We start from the raw sequence: 20,231 nt of genomic DNA on the forward strand, positions 1-20,231 counted from the left end.
TGTTATAATCCAAACTCGGAAGAGCCTTATCATGGCTGGACTTCTGTTCTCCCAAACGACTGGAGCTGCAAACTCTCCAGCCCGACTCCAACGGCAACTCACAGAACAACGACTTCACAGAACTGCCACTTCACCGAACTTCTCCGCATTGAGAGAACTAGGAAGTACCGGCATTTTAAAGAGCTCTATTTCCGGTATATTTGAGAGTTCCTGATTGGTCAATGTCGACCAGACAGGGGTGTGGTTTGTGGTATAAGAGGTTACTAGAAGTCAGAAAACAGCAAGAATGTTATTGGAACAGATTGAAAATGTTCCCAGACAGGCGAGAGAAATGTTTTGGCGAGTTTGGAGAAACAGGTGCCAACTCCTCTGTTTACGTCTGAGAGGATGTAAAACAACGCAGTTGTTCCAACACATGTCTGCTCCGACTCCTGACCTTGGAAAACGTACACTGCTCATTCAAAGACAGAAATCAGAAAATGCATAATTACTCTGTAACAGGCCTTAACATGAATTCTACTTTGCATAAGCAACTAAAAAATCATTGTTACTGTTTTACAGTTAATAAAATTGATTAGTTCACTGTAACATCTAAAATGTTTGAACTAAAACACTTTGATTATCAAACATTTGTAAAACAGGAATGATAATAGAAAAGAGAGTGTTCTTTCACTTGAATTTTCAAGAAAGAAAGTCTCAGGATGGGTGAACCTGTATTTCTGGATTCAAATCAATGAAATGACAGTTTCTGTCCCACAAGGTTCTTAAGGTCAAGGGTTTTGACCTTAGGCTTAGTTTTGACATCAGGTCAAGTTCACTACATACATCACCTCAAATTAAAGGTTAACTTGAATCTTTTTATTTAAATTGTAGAACTTGTATTTTGCTCTTCAATGCCAAGTTATTGAAAGTGTTAAACATTTGCGTGGCTGAGGGTTTTAATAAATTAGTTAGATGTTGAATCAGGTTCAAAGAAAGTGTATTGTAATTTTAAATTTGTGAATGGTGATTTTATTTTGGTAGGCAGTGAAAATAGTCTCACTAATTGACTTATTCATTTGCTTTGTTGTATTGTTTTGCCTTAAATCTTAAAGTGGTGAATAAAAGCTTACAATGTGTCAAGATTTAGGTCTGATTTGTTTGGTTTACTTTTTTATCTGTTATAGAAATACACATCATATCCCCCACAGACCAGAACAGCACAACCCTACAATCTATAATCATCCAGCCTCTTTATGACCTAAAACCACCTGAACCAATATAAAAGTCACCGTTTTTGTCTTTGATGTTCCTCAGCTTACTTTGAACACTTCTGCATTCTTTTAAACTGGCAGGAAGCTCAGAGATTTTCTGTTCGGCTACAAATAAAACAACCTGAAAGTGTCCCTGCAGGTTTGACGTCAGAGGATGGATGTTAAACCGTGCTGCCACCGCTGGCTGCATGAAAACACAGCAGTGACTAACACACAAATAAGGCTGGAAATAAGCAAAGAGTCCCCCAGGCCGTGTGCTGCTCTGCTGTGACATTTTCAGGCCAATCAGCTCACAGAGGGACTTTACTGAGATGCTCTCTGATGGAAGATGGCTTCAAACACACAGACACACCACCTAATTCACTCAGGACACAACGAACTGATGCTACAGAGGAAAGGGCCTTTGTGCACTCAAGAGACACAAAACAAAACAACAAAAAGAGGCTGCAATCTCTACAAACACAAAGGAGAACCTCCAGCTATTTGATGATGGACATCAGTGCATAAAACACACAATATGTCTGCTGTTATCAGTCTTTAAAAATCAGGACTGAAAATCTAAAAGCAGGGCTGAGTGTCAGAAAAAAAAAAATCACAGTCAGACTCAGTCACAGAAACAAAGACATCTCTGATCTTTAATGCTTCAAAAGTTTGAACCTTCTCAAAGAGATGTCTCACATGAAAAGTGGAATTTAAAAGTTCATCATTTATCACTGAAATACAAGTTTTCAATATGTTCTGACACCATTCTCACCCGCTAACTCTATTCATGTTCCAATGGTGTATTGATTATATGTAGTGTCAATATTATCAAACTCTGAGCTTTCCTTCTGCTTTGCAGCACAGAGAAGGAAGAATTATGCAGCATAGTGATGTTTGTGCTCCATCATCACCAGTTTAAGGTCATATCTGAACATCTGCAGTCTTTGACCATTTCTGAGAAAAGATGTTTGGAAACAGTTTGGGCCTTTCATGAACGCACAAGATCACAGAACAAACTGAAGCTTGGAGCATGAGCCACCCTCTCATCTTCCTCACCATCTGCCTCAAACTACTTAAAGTGATAATGAGTTGCTTTAATAATTCATTTGCATATAAAAGCTAAGCTGCCTGTGTGGGTGGCAAAAACAGATCCTAGATTAGAGTCTGGCTGCTGGCAACGCCCGAGAGAAAACAGAAAAAACAAACAGAGGAGGAGATGAAAAGAGGAAAGAGAGTAACGGAGAGACTGAAAGACACCAAAAAAAAAAAAAAAATACAAACACACTCAGTCCAATTCATAATCACCAAGTCTGTCAATGTATGAGTCCAGTCCATGAGAACAAAATACAATGCCTGTAAACCATGTACAGCCCATGAACAAGTCCAGCCTATGAACACCAAGTCCAGTGCAATGCTGATGGAATTTGTGTGACGCTTTTACATTTTTCTGTATTTCTGCATAAATATGACCGAAAACATCATCAGATTTTCACAAAAGCCCTAAAAGTAGATAAAGAGCATCCAGTTAGACAAATGAGGCAAAAATATTATACTTGTTCATTTATTTAATGAGGAAAATGATCCAATATTATATATTTGTGAGTAGTAAAAGTATCTGAACACTTGTCATTTAAAACAAAAAGTTCTAATTGGGTCTCATCCATCCACAAAAAATTCTTCCAATAGCCTTCTGGCTCGTCCACATGGTCTTTAGCAAATTGCAGATGAGCAGCAATGTTCTTTATAGAGAGCAGTGGCTTTCTCATTGCAACCCTGCCATACACACCACTGTTGTTCAGTGTTATCATGAACATCAACATTAGCCAATGTGAGAGAGGTCTTCAGTTGCTTAGAAGTTACTCTGGGGTCCTTTGTGACCTCGCAGACTATTAAACACCTTGCTTTTGGAGTGATCTTTGTTGGTTGGCCACTCACCAGGGGAGGGTAACATCCATCCATCTATTATCTTTTGCTTATTCAAAAGTCAGGTCACAGGGGCAGCAGCTTGAGCGAAGAGGCCCAGACATCTTTTTCCACAGCCACCTCTTCAAGCTCTTCTGGGAGGAACCCAAGCCATTCAAAGGCCAACCAAGAAATGTAGTCTTACCAGCGTGTCCTCAGTCTTCTATGGGGTCTCCTCCCAGTCTGACATGTCCGAAGCACCTCCCTAGGGAGGCGCCCAGGAAGCATCCTTACCAGATGCCTGAACCACCTCATCTGACTCATTTGGATGGGGAGGAGCAATGGTTCTACTGCAAATATCTTCCAGATAACTGAACATCTCACCCTATCTCTAAGGGAGAGTACAGCCACCTTGTGGAGGACGTTAACGTCAACCACCTGTATCTGCTATCTCATTCTTTTGGTCACTACACAGAGTTCGTGACCATAAGTGAGGGTAGGAACTTAGACTGACCAGTAAACAGAAAGCTTTGTCTTACAGCTCAGCTCCCTTTTCACCACAGCAGACAAGCAGAGGGTCCGCAATACTGCAGAAAACTCCATCTGTCAATCTCATGCTGCATTCTTCCTCACTCATGACCAAAACTCCAAGATACTTGAACTCCTCCACTTGAGGCAGACCTTCACTCTCAACCCAAAGAGAGCAATCCACCCTTTTCCAACGGAGGGCCTTGGTCTCAAATTTGCAGGTGCTGATTCTCATCCCAGCTGTTTCACACTCGGCTGAGAACCGCTCCAGTGAGAGTTGGAGATCATGGCACGATGATGCCAATAGGACCACATCATCTGAAAAGAGCAGGGATGGAATCCTGAGGCCACCGAGGGCGGCTGTGGCTGAGTGGTTAGAGCAGTCGTCTTCCAATGCAAGAGTTGGGGGTTCAAATTCACCAGCAGTCACATGCCATAGTGTCCCTGGGCAAGACGCTGAACCCCTCGTTGCATCCGATGTGTGTCCCATCGGTGTATGAATGTGATTAAGCACTGATTAGTCTCTTTAGAATGATTTGTTCAATTAGCTTTGTAGAGATCTAGTAGAGTGCTGTATGAATGGGTAAATGAGGACACAGGTTGTATTGTAAAGCGCTTTGAGTATCTTGATAAGATAGAAAGACGCTATATAAGTACAGTCCATTTACCATTTATCATTTACCGAAATGGAATCACTCTCCTCCCTGGCTGCACCAAGAAATTCTGTCCACAAAAGTTATGAACAGAATCGGTGACAATGGGCAGCCCTGGTGGAGTCCAACTCTCACCCTGAAGGGGTCCAACTTAGTACTGGCAATGCAAACCAAGTACAAACCCACAGCATCCAGAGACTTAAGGAAATCAGAGTGAATCTCATCCAACTCCAGAGTTCTGCCGCCTTGAAACTTTTTAACTACTTCGGCAATTTCAGATTTGTTTAACTGGTGGGATTGAAAAGGTCCAAGAAATTTTCCTTCCAACTCCTGATGAGATCACTAGTTGAGGTCAATAGCACTCCACCTTCACTGAAAACAGTATTAGTAAAGCAATGTTCTCCCCTCCTTAGCCGCCAGATGGTTTGCCAGAATCTCCTGGAAGTCGATCGAGAGTCTTTATCCAAGGCCTTACCAAACTCCTCCCACATCTGAGCTTTAGCCTCAGCAACAGTCAAGGCTGCGGACCGCTTGACCCTCTGGTACTCCTCAGTTGCCTCTGGAGTCCCACCAGCCAACAAGGCCTGATAGGACTCCATCTTCAGCTTGACAGCCTCCCTAACCTAGGGTGTTAGGGAGTACCGAGTTCGAGAATGGTCACCACGAGAAGTACCAATAACCTTGTGGCCACAGCTCAAAGCAACCACTATAACAACTGAGGAACAAAACATGGCCCACTCAGACTCAATGTTGCCTGCCTCAGCAAGTTTAAGATCTTTCTGACGGGTTCTTCTGCCAGGGGTTCACAGAAAACCTTCATTACACATTTGGGTGTACCAGGTCTGTCCAGCATCTTCCCTCACCATCTGACGCAACTTACTATCAGGTGGTGATCAGTTGATGGCTCAGCTCCTCTCTTCACCCGATTTTCCAAAACAAATGGCTGCAAATCAGATGACATGACTACAAAGTTAATCATCCATCTACGACCTAAGGTATCCTGGTGCCAAGTGCACTTATGGACACCCTTATGTTCAAACATAGTGTTTGTGATGGACAAACCATGACTAGCACAGAAGTCCAACAACAGAACACTGCTTGGGTTCAGATCAGAGAGGCTGTTCCTCCCAATCATGCCCCTCCAGGTCACACTGACATTACACACATGGGCATTGAAGTCCCCCAGCAGAATAAATGAGTCCCCATCTGGCGCACCTTCCAGCACCCCCACCAAGGACTACAAGAAGGCTGGATACTCTGAACTGCCAATTGGCGCATAAGCACAAACAACAGTCAGAGCTTGTCCCCCCACCTGAAGGCCACTCTCAAGACACTGGGGAATACTCTAACACACAAGCACCAAGTTGGGGGGCTAAAAGTAGACCCACACCAGTTCGATGCCTCTCACCATGGGCAACTCCAGACAGGAATAAAGTCCAGCCCCTCTCAAGGAGATTGGTTCCAGAGCCCATGCTGTGCATCGAAGTGAGCCCACCTATATCTAGTCGGTACCTCAACCTCACACATAAGCTCAGGTTCATTCCTAGTCACAGAGGTTACCTTCCATGTCCTAAGAGACAGCTTTGGTAAGCCAGGGTCAGAGCGCAAATGCCCCCACCTTTGGCCACGGCCCCCCGCCTTTGGCCACAGCCCAAGGCATCAAGTACCCAACTTGTATGGCCCCTCCTGCAGGTAATGAGCCCACATGAAGATGAATGTCCTCCATTTGAACATAATCTGTCTGACTGTGGATTGGAGGAGTCCAAACTCTTTTTTGTAACCTTTTCCAGCCTGATGAGCATCAACAACTCTTTTTCTAACGTTCAACTCGTCAATGTTCTTTAAATGAAACAGGGTGCCCACTCACACCTGATCATCATCCCATTGATTGAAAACACCTGACTCTAATTTCACCTTAAAATTAACTGCTAATCCTAGAGCTTCACATACTTTTGCCACTCACAAATATGTAATATTGGATGATTTTCCTCAATAAATAAATGACCAAGTATAATGTTGTTTTTTTCTCATTTGTTTAACTGGGTTCTCTTTATCTACTTTTAGGACCTGTGTGAAAATCTGCTGATGTCATATTCATGCATATCTTACAGTCATATTTATGCAGAAATATTGAACATTATAAAGGGTTCACAAACTTTCAAACACCACTGCAGAGTCTTTATGTCTCAATCCTCCTCTGTCACTCTCTCTCACACACATACCTAGATCCCCCCGGTCCCCACATTGGAAACCAAACCTGGAACATTAACCCTTTTAGGCACAGATATTACAATATGTTGTAGAAACATCATCATGTATGAGCGAGCAGGTAACCTAATCAAAACTTATACCTAACTAATATGACTTACATTAGCGTGTTTAGCATTTCATTCATACACTGATGCTTTACGTCCCAATGTGACAGCCACCCTCATCACAAAATGCTCCAACATGCTATGCATAAGTTACACCAATGTTGATCATGAGATCTGCATGAGTATATACTTATCTAAGTTTTGCTTAAGCCGGGGATAAGTTATGGATAAATTACTTATCTATTTTTTCAGTTCGTTAGGATGCATGGATACACCCAAAGAAGGCTTCCTGTATCTGGTGAATATTCTCAGTCAACTAGAACATAGTAATGGACATGGTTTTGTCTTTAACCTTTTTTTGGAAGATTTCCTGTTGATTTTTTTAATTTTATTTTATCAACGTATGCCAGCATGTTGGACAAAAATTATATTCATCAACGTACGTTCTTTAAAGCATTATAGAGTGACAGGCCTTTAGTAAGTTAACAAGTAAATAAATAATGAAATAAAGCCAACAGGTATCCAGTTGTTGGAGATATAACTAGGGATGCATGATATTGGCATGGTATCGGCCGATATCAACGTTAAATTTCTATATCGGACATCGGCCATTCCATTAAAATAACTCACCGATATAAAAGGCGCTGTTTTTGCCTGCAGCGGCAGCACAATGTGATGACCTTGCAGCGGCAGCGCAACGTGATGACGTCGCGTTCACCTACCCAAGCAAAAATTCAAAATGTCGGTGGTGTGGAAGTTTTATTTTTCATTGGTGAGGATGTCGGATTCCGAAAATTTATGGACTACGTTGAGCCTTGCTACGTCGTCCGCAGTCTGAGGTTTTTTTTCGATGTAACGTTACCCGAGTTACCAGCCGTCATTTCTGACGTCATTGAGAAGCTAATAGCTAATAGCACGACTTGTTGAGTGAGTTTTACCACAGACATTTGGACGTCGTGTTAGCCCCGTTAGCATGATTAGTCTTACGGAACAATGGATAGACAAAAACTTTGAATTTAAAAGGCTGTCCTCCATGCACAGGAGTGCAGAGGATCCCACACTGCAGCTAGGAACCTGGAACAAGCCTCCACAAGTGAGACGGCATCACAGGTGACTAGTCCTAATAAATAATATTTAACACTTTTCATTTAATATAAGTCAAAGTGCTATGCAAATCATATGATTGTTACTGAATATATGTCAGCAGCTCTTACAGCTGTTGCACAATTTTTGTAGCAAATAAGCCTAAATAAGAGGTACATGTTCTGACAAAGAAATGTATATAAAATATTGGTATTGGCATCGGTTATTGGCCTAATAAGTTTTAACATATCGGCATATCGGCCAAAAATCCAATATTGTGCATCCCTAGATATAACATGATGACATGTTGGTGGTACTCACTGAAGCTGCAGTCATGGCCTCCTTGTTGTAGAACGTCTTCCTCTCATATTTGTCCCTGATGAAGACCTCCACTGCTCTGAAGGTCAAAGTTAAGGCCTCAGTCATGACAGAAATATGATCAAATCATTCAGTTAATTAAGTTTACATTGAAGTAGCAACTTCATCAACTCATAGTGTGCTTAACAGACCAAAAGGAGATTTAAATTGACACAATATGATCTCTTTGAGACCATTACTGTCACCTGCCATCACAAGTTAACCCATCGATAAATGCAATAATCCATTTTTCCCGTGTGTGTGTTCTAGTGTTAAAGAACAGCAAAAATAAAAGAAAATCCAACAATAGTTGAAGGACCATTTGAAAGTTAAGTGATGAGTCCAGTTACAGAACAGCTCTGAACTCAACCTGTTCAGCATCATTTGTTGAGAAGGCCAACCTGAATCCAGCTGCACCACAAAGAGGAACTTCAACGTTACTTCCTGTGCTACTTCCTGTAGCACAGGAAGTCTCTTTTGGTAAGAATCTGTGTCTGTCTGCACCCTGGGTTCGATCCAACACCAGATTATGATACTTCCTGTACCACAGGAAGTCTCTTCTGTTGAGAAGCTGTTGAGAATCTGTGTGTCTGCACCCTGGGTTCGATCCAACACCAGATTACAATATTTCTTGTACCACAGGAAGTCTCTACTGGTCTTTAGAAAAAACATGATTTTTCAGATGATGCAGGTTGATTAACTGTTTTACTTCTAATCTAAAACTTTCTTAAACTAATCTGACAGTCTGGTAGAATTATTACAATTCTCCCAACCTGTGAAAATATTTATCAAGTATAGCATGAAGTGTTGCATTATCCTTATTCCAAATATTCTGTTCAAAAGGTTATTCTGCTTTATATAAACTTATCTTACTTTTGTTAAATCATTGTTAGGTTATTTTTTTTTACATAATTTAGATAAATCGTCTAATAATAAAACTAGGACTTTACTTCCAACAACAAAAATACAAAGAATTAAGATCACTAAGAAGTTATCTTAATTCTTTGTATTTTTGTTGTTGGTTTACTTTTATTTTATAATCAAATTTTAAAAGGTAAACTTGATCTATTTTATTGATAAATGTTATGAAGAAAGTTCCCTGTGGTTAACTGTTAATGTGATGCTCATTTTAATGAGCTTCAAACAGAAGTAAGGATGTTTCTTCTTACATCCTCTGGCTACAACAGAAACTGTCCCACTGATTGTTCAGTACCTGATTCTGTTATCTGCTGCTGTCAGAACCACTAATGGACCTGAGCAGACACCAAGCCTGCCAGATCCAACAGAATCTATCAAAACAGCATCTCTCACGCAAACATGATTGATTTTAGAGTGCTAGTGGGAAAATTAACATGTGCAGCTTGTATTGTGTCATGTTTGACTGCCGTACACAGAGTCACTGCACAAAGTGTCCTCTGGAATGATCAGGCTGCCTGGTGCTGTGTGCTAAACTGATCCTGTTTGGTAATAAACAGAAGTGTCATTTATCAGATTCCATTTGGTCTCACCTGCTCAGCTGTTAGATACAACTCCAGCTTGGATCTTGCTGGCAGTGGAGATTCTCGGGTGTTCAGGTAACAAGAATCTAAAAGGTACCTGGATTGTTGTCTGTGGTTCTTTTAGGCAATTTACCTCTCATCTGAAAGGCTGAAACAAAGTGTTCACAGACTCTACAATCACAATACAGTAGTCCTTAGCTACTTTGCAGTTTGACTTTCGTGGATTAGCTCTATCGCGGTTTTTCAAAGTAAGATTGAACATGAGAAAATAAAGTTGTACAGGACACACATTTGTCAACTTTAATATTTTCTTCATTCAACCTTTATTTAGACAGGTAAATCCCATTGAGCCTCGAGGACTCATTTACAAGAGACCTGACTAAAATTTTACTCGTGTGACTAGGACAGTACTAGTACAGTACAGTAAAAAGTTAACGAAAACATGAAATACTTCGGACAGGCAACGCCATTTTGTAGTTTTCTCTCAGTAAGTCTACACTGTATCCCCACTCATAACACTACATTTCCCAGAAGGCAACAGAGCCCTGCCCAGAAGCCCCATTTCCTTCTGCTGAAATACTAGAGGGAAAGTTTTGATCTGATTGGAAAATGTTTAGCGCTCATTAGTGACTTTGGTGCCCAGCGGATGCAGAGAGCCACACGGAACCCAACGAACAGGACCAGAACCGGAGCAGAACCAGACCTCCAGACCCAATGGCGAATCTTGAGAGTTGGTAATCGGCCCACAAGGACTTCCGAGTGGGACACGTGCCGCTGAAAGTCCGGGACTCCATTTGAAGCTCACTGAGACTTTTTTCATCTCTTGGCCCTCTCAGCTGGACCACCAGTCCCACGCTGGCCACCCTAAGGTCCGAAACCCTACCCCCCAAATACACTTTGGCGCTCAAGGGCTGCACAGAATCGGAGCAGAACCAGACCTCCAGACCCATCGGTGAACCTTAAGAGCTGGTAGCCGGCCCACGAGGATTTACGAGCAGGACGCGTGCTGCCGAAGGTCCAGCGCTCCAGCCGGAGCTCACCGGGACCCTTTTCATCTCTTTTAACCGGCCCATGAGGACCTCTGAGTGGGGACATGCTGGTGAGTAAAATTTATTAGCTACGTATAGGCATGTTTTTAAAATTAGTTGGTTTAAGAGTTTAGAACATTGATTGTGGGCTTGATTGCTGCAAGGTAGGTCTGCAGAAACGTAACAGAGTCAGACCGGAACCGAGAGCCGCTTCTGTTCTGCAAAGTTAAGTAAAATTTAGTAGCTACATATACAGTACTGTACGTATGTTATTAAACTGATGTAGGTTTAAGAGTTTAGAACATTGCAAGAGTGTGGTAAAGGTTTCTAAAGCCTTAAAATATATATAAATACTAAAATAAATATAATGTCGCTACCTCGTGGATTTTCACTCATTGTGGGAGGCAAGTGTGTGTGTGTGTGGGGGGGGGGGGTGTCTGGAACCTAACTCCCACAATAAACGAGGGATTACTGTATAGGGTCATAAAGAAGAAAAAAATTAATCAAGTCGCTTTAATTGTCAAATCTTAATTTGACTTAATTGTAAAGCACTTTGGTCAACTTTTGTTGTTTTTACGAGCTATAGAAATAAATTGACATTGACAATTTTACTTTTCTCTCCCATTAAAGTCACAGTGTTGTGTATAAAGTCCAAACATTGTTAAACACAAGCCACAATGTTTGAACTATTATTGAATCCAAGGGTTATGAGTGCATGTTCACTGAGTAACTACAAAATATAATTCTGTGTTTTATCTGAGGCAGCTCAAGATGTGCTTCTCATGCTTCATTAAAATAACTTGTTTCAGTCCTTCAAAATAAGAGTCTCTCACATATACTGACTTATTTGTGTTGTTCTCTTGCTGTGGTGATACCTTAAGAAGGAAGCGGCAGTAAAATATGTACTGACAGTTAAATACCCTCAATATTCCTGATGGCCTCAGTTGAAGTATCCATTTTACTGAAGAATGATTACATAATACATTTCTATTAAATTCAGGCCTTAAGAAAAAGTTATTTTAGGTAATAGTACACAAGGATACTTCTCCTATTACAAAGGATTGAAACAAGTACTGTGAGTTTTGCTGCAGTGGGACTAAAGTTGAATTCATGCGTCACACGAAGTGAAGATGTCTGGTGACGTGAGAAGTTCTCTTCAGGCATGAAGTTTTTATTGTCAACTAAACGCTGCAGTGCAGAACTCCTGAGGAGCCCTTCCTCTCTGGGTCTGCTCCGTCTCTTACAGATTATTGCTTTCTCCAAACACAGCCACACATTTTATCATACAGACAAAGGCAGTAGACACAATTTGACATTTGCAAATTAGTCACAAGAAGACTGCCACCATTTTTGAAAGACTGTGCAAAATAACGAGAAAATGTTGGGTCTGTGTTCCAACTCGGCTGAGCCGCCTGTGTCTCACACCATCTCGTTCAAGTTTTTTCACTAACTTTATAACTAAGTTTACACGTTTTGCTGAAACAGATGTAAATATGGCTGAACTTTCTAACAGCCTTGGCCAGCTGCTCCTCAGCAGAGCTGTTGAAGTGAAATGAGATGATTGTAGTTCACCTGCTTTCCACAGAAATACATGCACACCAAAACTCAATCATACGATAGTTGATCGATGAAACCTGTTTTGATAGTCAAGCTAAAACACATTTTTCACAACTATATTTAAATTCTGTTTAGGGCCTGCCTGTAAGGTTTTAAACTCCGGAGTTATTACAGGTTTTCCCATCGATTTCTGTTAATTTCCATTAAAAAAATCTTTCAAACTTAAAAATACCCAAAATATTGCATCCCTACCCATAACCCTTGGATACATTAATGTAAAAGCAAAAAGGGTCAAGTTCAATAGGCTTTAAAGACTTTTTTATGGAAGCAATATTTAAAATTTCATCTCAACATTGTGGCTGTAACTTTTCTTAAAACTGGCAGTTTGGGGGGGGGTGGCGCAGAGGTTACAGAAGATGGGCCTGTGATTGGAAAGTCGCCGGTTCAACTCCTGGTACCGTCAACATCAAAATGTGGGTGGAAAAAAGTGAAACAGCCACACCTGCCTCCACCCTCATTCGCCCCACTCTGGGCCCCTGAGCAAGGCCGTTAACCCCCACCATCTGCTCTCTGAACAGGTCTCTCTTGAAAATGAGTTCTCGTGGCTCAATGAGACTACCTGTATAAATAAAGGCTAAATGAAAAATTTAATGAAACAAACAAAAAAAGTCCTCATTTTTAATGGCCCTAATGCAGCAGCGTATACCGTATTTTTCGGCCTATAAGTCGCTGTTTTTTGCATAATTTACATGCCCTGTGACTTGTACGCCGAAGCAACGTATTTATGGATTTTTTTCCCATATTTATAAACCAATTCTTGGCTGAGATATGATCGTTTTCATTAATTCTGACTGAAAATATTGAACACTACCATTGTCAGCTGCTAGATGGCACTCGAGTAGTATGGCAGGCCGCTGTGTCATGTAATAGGTAAATGTGGCTATTAATGACACAACCGGCTTGCCATAGCCTGTCACCTTCGTTCTGCTCGCTTGGAGTAACCGTCAAATCAGCTTCATTTCGCTGCGCCGCCCCGGCAAAATACAACAAATTTGACCATTGAGGTACCTCCTTTATTCCTCTCTCAAACCTCAAAGTAAAGGAGGCCATCTTTGAGAAAAGAAATCGTCCATCATTAAACAGGAGTGGAGGCCCCCGGGTTCAACTGTCCCCCTCTTACAATGCTGTGATTGCTAGTATCACTCAGCCCTCTGTGAATAGTAAACAGCCATCAGTGTGCTAATGATCCATTTTTAGGCTGATGGTCCTTCTTGATCATGTGAGCAGCTGGTTTTGGTTGTCAGCAGCAAACTGGTTGATCCACTCTGAGAAGGTGCTATTTAAGAGACTGAGCTGAATACAGCACCTCAGACTGAGGAAGTCTTTCAGATGAAAGATGAAACGTTTCTACATTTTTTTTGTTTTTTTGTTTTGCTTTGTTTTGTGTTTTGAATGTCCAGAGGACCAGATTTAACTTTTTTAGATTTTCTACCTGGATTATTGAGCATGCATCAGGTTATCTTGTTAAATTTTGAAAAAATGCGCAGCGTTCCTACTTCCTGATTTCCTTTCTGTCTGCGTGCTCCCGGAGCACCAAGGCAGTAAATACTTTTGAAATGCAGCTGATTTGACTGTTAAAGTCCTTTTATAAAGCAAACGTTAGACTGAGACACACCTTTACTATAATTTTGAGCAAACAAACAATTGTTTGTAAGTGTTAATCTTGTTAAATTATTGTTAAAATCCTCCTGTGCACGCTCCCACAGCCACCATTTGGCAGCCAATGAATTTCTGGCACAACATCGGCCCACATTTCCAGGTTGTCAGCAGTGACGCATAATAGATGCGACTTATACAGCGAAGTGACATATTTATGGATTTTTCCACTTTATTAGACATATTTGGACTGATGCGACTTGCAGGGCAGTGTGCCGTGTACGGTGGAAAATACAGTGCATCAGTGAAGAATGAAAGCAGCAGATTCTCTGCAGGTGACATGTGACAGCGATGACAGATGTGCAGCTGCGTAATGACAGGAAGTGGATTTTAAGAAATATGCTGAAAGTGAAGCAGGAGGAGGATACTGGTCTGTCTGAGGCCGTCTGAAGCTCTCGGGGAGGTGGGCTTCGTACAGCTGGCGAGCTCTGCTGTTGCCCATGTCCACCATGCTCTGCAGGAAAAGAGGATGGATAAGAAATGAGAGGAACACCAGAACAACAGCTGAGGAAGGCAGATGCCCAACAAACAGCACATTCTTTCATGCATCACATTTACATTCAACTCATTTTGTCCACTGTCTCCTCCACATAGAGAGAACACACCGTCTGTGTGGGACACAGCTACATAAAGAAACAGAGTTGGAATAATCAGTCATTGAAAACAGTGTTTAACATTCTGAGTGATGCTCAGCTGATGAATAAGGCGCTACGCTGCAGAAACACACCAAACACATGCCTGGATGACTCAATTCATTACTGGCTTTCTGGTGTGACTCTGACAGTAACACACTGGATTAATTGTGTGCAACGTGATCAATGTGACATAAACACACTAATTACTGCTCACGTCATCAATATTCCTGACCATATCAACAAAGAAACGCAGGAATACTAATTAAACCTTGAGCTGCAGGACAGGCTGGGAGCATCTGTAACTGTGATGACGCAACACAAGAAAAGAATAAAGATTGATTTGATTCAGTCAAAAAATGAACAATTTACAACACTAAACCATTCTGACAGTCAACTCTGTTATACAAATATATTTCTTTATTTCATGCCTTATTTGTTGCTCTTCTGCTTCTAGTCATGAAAACACCAAACATAAGCACCAATATAAAAGGTCTGAAAAAGGCGACACAACAGCTGTTGATAATTATCGCCCACCGCTGAAAAGACGAAGGTGGACAGTAGTGTTTTTGTCTATGCGTATGTTTCTTCTGTTAGCAAAATACATTTTGAACCACAGAATGTATTTTTGTTAAACCAACATTAAATCATCGTTAAATCATTGGATGCACACCTACAAGTGAATAACTTTTTTTAAGTAACATAAATTCAAGATGGCTTCTGCAGCTAACTGACATTAGCCAGTACAGAAAAAAGCTATACAACAGCTAAATGACAGCTATGTAATATCTAACATCTATATAGCATCTATATAACATCTATATAACAGCTAAAAAACATCTATATAACATCTACATAACAGCTGCATGACAGCTATATAACATCTAACATCTATATAAGATCTGTATAACAGCTATATAAAAGCTATATAACAGCTATATAACATCTATATACCAAGTATATACCAGCTAAAAAACATCTATATACCAGCTATATAAAATCTATATGGCAACTATATAAAAGCTATATACTAGCTTTATAAGATCTATATACCAGGTATATAACAGATATAAAACAGCTATATGACGGCTATATAACATCTAAGATCTATATAACATCTGTATAACAGCTATATAACAGCTAAAGAACATCTATATAACAGCTATATGACAGCTAAATAACATCTAAAATATATATAACAACTGTATAACAGCTATATAACGGCTATAAAACATCTATATAACAGCTATATAACAGCTACATAACAGCTATATGACAGCTATATAACAGCTAAAAACCAGATATATACCAGCTAAATATCATCTATATACCAGCTATATAAAATCTATATGACAGCTATATAACAGCTATATGACAGCTATATAACATCTAACTTCAATATAACATATGTAAAACAGCTATATAACAGCTATATGACAGCTATATGACAGCTATATAACATTAACATCTATATAACATCTGTATAACATCTGTATAACAGCTATAAAACAGCTACATAAAATCTATACAACAGCTATATAACAGCTATATAACATATATAAAACATATATATGACAGCTATATGACAGCTATATAACATCACTATAACAGCTATATAACAGCTATATACCAGCTATATACCAGCTATATAACAGCTATATATCAGCTATATAACAGCTAAATGACAGCTTTATAACAGCTATGTGACAGAGCTTTATAACAGCTATAAGACAGCTAAATAACATCTATATAACAGTTATATAACAGCTATATAACAACTATATAACATCTATATACCAGGTATATAACAGCTAAAAAACATCTATGTAGCAGCTTTATAACAGCTACATAACATCAATATAACAGCTATATGACAGCAATATAACAGATAAATAACATCTATATAAAATAGCTATATAACATCTAAATGAAAGCTATATGACAGCTACATAACATCTATATACCAGCTATATAACATCTATATACCAGCTACATACCAGCTATAAGCTAAATAACAGCTATATGACATATTCAACAGCTATATGACAGCTATATAACAGCTATATGACAGCTATATAACATCTATACAACAGCTAAATAACATTTATACAACAGCTAAATAACATATATATAACAGCTATATGACAGCTATATAACATCTATATGACAGCTATTTGACAGCTATATAACAGCTATATGACAGCTATATGACTTCTATATAACATCTAAAATCTATATAACATCTGTATAACAGGTATATAACAGCTATATAAAATCTATATAACAGCTATATAACATCTATATACCAGGTATATACACCAGCTAAATAACATCTACATACCAACTACATAAAATCTAAATGACAGCTATATAACAGCTATATAACATCTATATACTAGGTATATAACAGCTACATAACATCTATATAACAGCTATATATCAGCTATATAACATCTATATACCAGCTATATAACATCTATAAACCAGCTATATAACAGCTATACAACAGCTATACAACAGCTAAATAACAGCTATATAACAGCTACATAACAGTTATAAACCAGCTATATAACAGCTATATAACAGCTATATATCAGCTATATAACATATATGAAACATCTATATAACAGCTATATAACAGTTATATAACAGATAAATAACATCTATATAACAGCTATATAACAGTTATATGACAGCTATATGACAGCTATATAACATCTATATGTCAGCTATATAACATCTATATACCAGCTACATACCAGCTACGTACCAGCTATATAACAGCTAAATAAAAGCTTTAGAACAGCTATATAACATCTAAATAACATCTACATAACAGCTACATACAAGCTATATAACAGCTATATAACTGCTAAATAACAGCTATATAACATCTATATAACAGCTATATAACAGCTATACAACAGCTACATGACAGCTTTATAACATAGATATAACATCTATATAACAGCTATATACAAGCTTTATAACAGCTATATACCAGCTATATACCAGCTATGTAAATGCTAAATAACAGCTATATAACATCTATATAACAGCTAAATAACAGTTATACAACAGTTATATGACATATATAACATCTATAAAACAGCTATATGACAGCTTTATAACATAGATATAACATCTATATAACTGCTAAATAACAGCTATATAACATCTATATAACAGCTATATAACAGCTATACAACAGCTACATGCCAGCTTTATAACATAGATATAACATCTATATAACAGCTACATACAAGCTTTATAACAGCTATATACCAGCTATATAACTGCTAAATAACATCTATATAACAGCTAAATAACAGCTATTATAACATCTATATAACATCTATATAACAGCTAAATAACAGTTATACAACAGCTATATGACAGCTTTATAACATAGATATAACATCTGTATAACAGCTATATAACAGCTATATGACATCTATATACCAGGTATATAAAATCTATATGCAGCGGTCTTCACGGATATCTTTAACATCTTGCTGAGTTAGACCATCGTCCCCACCTGTTTCAAAGCTACCACCATCATCCCTGTCCCAAAGAAGGAATCGCCCTCCTGCATCAATGACTATCGTCCGGTGGCACTCACCCCCTTCCTGATGAAGTGCTTTGAACGGCTAGTCATGAAACACATCAACTCTGTCCTTCCTGCCTCCCTGGATCCCTTCCAGTTTGCATATCGGCCAAATCGTTCGACCGACGACGCCATCTCCTCTGCCCTCCACACAGCCCTCACACATCTGGACACTAAAGACTCATGTTAGAATGCTGTTCATTGACTTCAGCTCGGCATTCAACACCATCATCCCCCAACAGCTCATCCTTAAACTGGACAGTCTGGGGCTGAACACCTCATTGTGTAACTGGCTGCTAGACTTCCTGACTGGGAGACCACAGGCAGTACGGATCGGCAGTAACGCATCCAGCACCATCACAGTGAATACAGGGGCCCCCCAAGGTTGCGTGCTGAGCCCACTTCTATTCACCCTTCTGACACACGACTGCACACCATCATACAGCTCCAACTACTTTGTCAAGTTTGCGGACGATACAACTGTGGTGGGTCTCATCAGCAACAATGACGAGACAGACTACAGGAACGAGGTGAGCCGCCTGGCCTTGTGGTGCGGACACAACAATCTCTCTCTGAATGTGGATAAGGCAAAGGAGATTGTTGTGGACTTCAGGAAGATGCACGCCCAGCATGCTCCTCTGACCATCAATGGCACTACTGTGGAGAGAGTGAGCAGTGCCAAGTTTCTGGGAGTGCATGTCTCAGAGGACCTGTCCTGGAGCAGAAACACTGCATCACTGGCCAAGAAGGCTCACCAGCGCCTCTACTTTCTCTGCAAGCTGAAAAGAGCTGGAGCTCCAACCCCATCATGTGCACCTTCTACAGGGGTGCCATAGAGAGTGTCCTGACCAGCTGCATCACGGTGTGGTTCGGTGCATGTAATGCATCCTGCCGCAAGACACTCCAGCGCATCGTGAGAGCAGCCGAGAAGATCGTCAGCACCATCTTCCCCCCACTACATGACTTACACAGTACCCGCCTCACTCGGAAAGCCCTCTGCATGGCAGGTGATCCCACACACCCACTACACTGCTTCTTCAGCCTGCTGCCATCAGGGAGGAGACTGCGGAGTCTCCAGGCTAGAACTAGCAGACTGAGACACAGCTCTGTTCATCAGGCAATCAGGATGCTGAACTCTCTGCCTGCTCTGCCTCCCCTCCCTCTTGTACCGCCTTAACACACAAAACTTTCACACATTTCCACACAACACAAAAACTTTTTAACACTGAACTCTGCATCATTAAAAAACAGGTTATACACTCAACACATGCTCATGTGCTCATTCAATTTGCACTACTGTTTACATTTGCACTACTGTTAATATTCAAACTACTGTTCATATTCCAACTACTGTTTGTATTCATACTACTGTTCATATTCCAACTACTGTTTATATTCATACTACTGTTCATATTCCAACTACTGTTTATATTCATACTATTGTTCATATTCAAACTACTGTTCATATTCATACTATTGTTCATATTCCAACTACTGTTTGTATTCACACTATTGTTCATATTCAAACTACTGTTCATATTCAACCTACTGTTTATATTCATACTATTGTTCATATTCAAACTACTGTTCATATTCATACCACTGTTCATATTTATACTACTGTTTACATTTGCACTACTGTTTACATTTGCACTACTGTTTATATTCATACTACTGTTTACATTCACACTACTGTTTACATTTGCACTACTGTTTGTATTCATACTACTGTTTACATTCACACTACTGTTTATATTTGTACTACTGTTTACATTCACACTAGTGTTTATACTCACACTGCTGCTTATATTACACTACCGCTGATATATATATATATTTTTTACTAGTCTTATTGCAAATGTCACTTTACCTACACCAATATCAAGGACTTCATACATACACTGTGTACATTCACTTCATATGCTGCTTTGCCACTCACTACAAATATCAATGTCAGGACCTTCATTTCATTTTATTTTATAGATATACTTTTTAAATTATTTTTATACCGCTATAGTACAATTTAAGACAGTATGATGCTTTTCTTATTTCATTTTATGCTTATGTTTAATATCCTGATGCATGCTCAATAATCCAGGTAGAAAAATCCAAAAAAGTT

Source organism: Nematolebias whitei, chromosome 1 (assembly GCF_014905685.2).
Source record: "Nematolebias whitei isolate Nwh7 chromosome 1, NemWhi1, whole genome shotgun sequence".
Lineage (NCBI taxonomy): Eukaryota > Metazoa > Chordata > Actinopteri > Cyprinodontiformes > Rivulidae > Nematolebias > Nematolebias whitei.